The 3,895-nt window shown below is 35.8% G+C and overlaps 1 pseudogene; it reads right to left on the bottom strand.

The window, feature by feature from the left end:
* Positions 1 to 495: 495 nt before the first annotated feature.
* On the bottom strand, positions 496 to 1,129 carry LOC122748943 (annotated as a pseudogene).
* Between the last annotated feature and the right edge of the window lie 2,766 nt (positions 1,130 to 3,895).

Below are 3,895 nucleotides of genomic sequence, written 5' to 3'. Positions count from 1 at the left end.
AGTCCCAGACAGCAGCAAGCCCTGCCCAGGTCTCTACTGTTCCTATGTCCAACACTTGAAGTGCTGAATGATTGAGAATAATTTTACACATCTCCCTTAGGGATACGAAAGTCCTTCTAGTCTCTAATGAGTGGCCCAGTTCATGAAATGTTGCTTTATCAATTGTCACAGCACAAAATCAGAGGGGTGCCTTTTCCAGCCAGGCACATACTTCAGAAAACTAGTAACACATTCTTTGCTCCCCAAAAGGTCAATGTCTTCAGTTATTTTCTTGACGTGATATGCATGTCATGAGTCTGGGGTGGGGAGGAAGCCCTGCACAAGACAGAATGATTCCTGACTCATTAAGAATGTGACTAGAAATATTAACAATAAGGAGACTATAATGTTTAGAAATTTTTTAAAAAAAGAAGCATTTTAATCTCCGTGTGTTTCATCCCAGTATGATTTTTTTTTCAATTTTGTATAATTTTATTGAAAGTTATCAGAGTCTGTTTACGTTTTCATCTCCACATCCTGCTCTGCAGCCTTCTTGGCTCATTTTTCCCAGATACCAAAGAGATGGGCATTGGCTCGGGCCTTTTGAAGACTACCAAAGGCCTTGAAATTCTTCTCATTTTCAGTACTGACGCAAGCTTTCTCTTTCTTGTAGATCTTTCTGATGGGCATAACTGGTCCTATAAGTTGGGTTGCCAATTTGAGTTCTTTAGCAGAGCTATCTCCCTTCTTGGGTGCAGATGGTTTCCTTGGGAAGAGGATTGGTTTGGACCGATATTCTTTCAGCTGCTGCACATTTGCCTGGAGAGACACTGTAGACTTATTCTGGCGAAAAGGGTCCACAGAGATACCAATGGTCTGTGCCACTATTTTATGGATTCCAGCTGCCCAAAGCTCTTCCAAGCTGAATCCTCTACCAGCAGGTACTTTGGTGTGGTATTAGACAATAGGGCACCTCACAATGGGCCAGATAGGACCAGAGGCAGGGTGAGCAGAAATTCGATGGGCTTTTGCTTGATGGGTCTTTTATCGCCTGATCTTCCCGGCTGGCTGGTTAAACCATGTGGCAACTCATTTTTGCATCTTTGTGGAGATGGGGCTTCAGAATCATGCCATTTGGGCTGGGCACCATGGCTGCTTAGTGCCCTGCTCACAGGCATGACAGCCAAATGGAAAGGGCCCAATATGAATTGAAAGGATCTATGGAGATAACCCTTTGGGGGAGGTAGGAGAGGAAACACATCAGTCTTTGTAAGACTAGTTCAATTGATATCAGTTTTCCTTTTCAAACTCTTAGTATCGCATAGCCCATCCTTAGGGGTCCAAAAATGAGGGATTAGGTCTAGATGATTTCTAAATTGCCTGGCTTCTTAATTCTATGGCCCTAGTATTTCTATCACTTCTTGTTGGCATGATGGACAAGTCCAAAAGAATAGAGCCAACTGGGATATTCCCTAGATATTATTTCCTTCTCTATCCCAAATTCTATTTCCCACCACACACCCCTCACTCCACACGGTTTGTGTCATTTCTTCTTTACTAATTAATTTCTTCTCATTTATAAGAACAGTTATTAAATAGCATTTCCCCTTTTTGTTTTCTTCATCATTTGACAAACAAAATGATCATTAACCAAATCATGACAATATTAGCTTCTCTGTTTTTTGGCAGATGACATGCCAAGAGATGAATAAATAATTAATGTTTTAGATCTCTGTTATATCAGGTGTCCCTGCAAATCTTGCAAATAATAAACCAGACTCCTTATTCATGTCTTTTCCCTACCGCAAAAGGTGCATAGGAAATCTGATGACAATTTTGTTTTTCTTTCTACCTCTTTTGATCTTTTGCCAAATGTTCTTTGGGCATGTTTCACCTAAAAGTCCTAGATTTCTTCATGTGAGTATATCATCTTAATATACAGTGCTATTCCACCCCTCCCCATTTATCTATCATCTTTCTTTTGAATGAGTTCATATTCTATTTGTGGTTCCTATCCAACATACCTCAGAGATATCTATCATATCTAATTTGCTTTTGTGCATTAGAATCTCATTCAGATTGCTTGTTACCTATTTGATGTGTACCTGTATGTATGCACATACATGCACATATATGTGTATGTGTATATGTATATGTATATCCATAGTTTTATTGTTCTTATTTTGTGGATATTTTCTTCTATGAATTCACTGACATTCATACCACTATCCTTTATATATTCCCTACTATTCATGCCACCTAAGCTTGTGGGTAGATATAATTTCCTCCATCATTTTTTTTTCAGTATAAAGCCCTTTTGATTAGATTTGCTAGATTCCATGCATATATTCTAACCAGGCCTTGTTCAGTGCACTGTATGCCTAAGAATCTCTCATTTTTTATCATTTAAATTACACTCTAGAAATCTAAATCCTATTCTCAGACACTATAATTTTAGTCAATTGTTTACTTTCCAGGTATGGTTTTGTCATTTGAAGCACTGTACTTCAGTAGAGAGCTAGGATGAAAGTACAACCCCTATTCCCCAAATCCCTCATCTTTATGTCTAGAAGATGAAATAGTTTAGCCTTGACACATAGGTCATCTTGAATTGCTTTCTCAAAATATTATGAACCTTACAATGCTTTAGGGATTTCTTATTTTAGTATCATTTATATTCATGTGAATCATGTCACAAAAAAAATGAGTAGTCATCATCTAATTTGAAAATTCTTAAACCATATTCTAAGAAGTTTATTGATGACTTATTTAATTTCTTTTTCTAAGATGCGGTTATCTAAGTATCCTATTTTCACTGTTAATCTGGACAATTTACATTTTCATAAATAATCATCCATTTTCCTTAAATTGACAGATTTATTGGCATATAATTTTTAAAAATAGCTCCTAATAATTGTTTTAATTTCAATCTTAATTGGTGATGCAATCATCCTTTTCATTTTTGATGCTGGAATTTGGTTTTCTTCTTTCCTTTTTGAAATCCAATTAACCAATTGTTTATCCACTTTTTTCTCAAAAAATCAGATCCTGGCTTTATTTATTTACTCAATGGTTTTCCTATTTTCAGTTTCATTAATCTTTAAACCATATTCTAAAGAAAGGTAGTTCACTTCTATTTGTTGTCATGCAAGGGATGAATAGCTGATTCAGAATACACATTATAGAGTAACCAACCACCATTCCTTATCTCTTCTTTCTCTACTTTTGGTTTGAAATAACTTCCCTGAATAGCTATCTTACTCCTTTATGTTCCAACTTACTACTTTTTTTTCTAGAACCCATAAAAATCATATTTTTATTTTCTTAAGGCCATATCCTTCATTTTTAATTTATGTTTCACCTCCTTAGGGTATTTAAGTGAAAGTACAAATTAAATATACTTCTAATTGTTCTAAGTGCATTCATTGCTTATTGACTATAGATAATTTCTAGTTACAATATTCTGACCATAAGGCCCTTACCATCACAATTTAGTTCAACTTCCTCTTTAAACTATCAGCCTTTCCTTCCCTTTCATCACTGCAACTTTTATCCCTTCTCTGCTCTTTAACATAGTACTCCAGTTTGGTGTTACCATACAATTAATGAGTCATCTGGCAGGTCTTCTTTCATTCAGTTGTGCACAGAGCTTAAGCTCCAAAGTTGAGGACATGAAAGAAATTTGAAAAGTAGTAAGGAACTTCAGAATGAAAGAAAGTTATCGTTTTAATTAAAAATAATAGCACAGCAATCTTCAAAGTTCAAGTAACAGTCATCCCCAATAGCAAGAATGGAAATACCTCCCTACAATATAATATGAGCTGGGTTCACCTTTACATAGTTGAGTGAAGTTTTCAAGAACTATTTTGTATGTAGCTCAAACATTATAACTTTCATTTTATACATAGGGAAGCTT

The sequence above is a fragment of the Dromiciops gliroides genome, chromosome 1 (assembly GCF_019393635.1).
Source record: "Dromiciops gliroides isolate mDroGli1 chromosome 1, mDroGli1.pri, whole genome shotgun sequence".
In the NCBI taxonomy this organism is placed as follows: domain Eukaryota; kingdom Metazoa; phylum Chordata; class Mammalia; order Microbiotheria; family Microbiotheriidae; genus Dromiciops; species Dromiciops gliroides.
The sequence above is the reverse complement of the archived record's forward strand: the minus strand, read 5'-3'. Positions and strand labels throughout refer to the sequence as shown.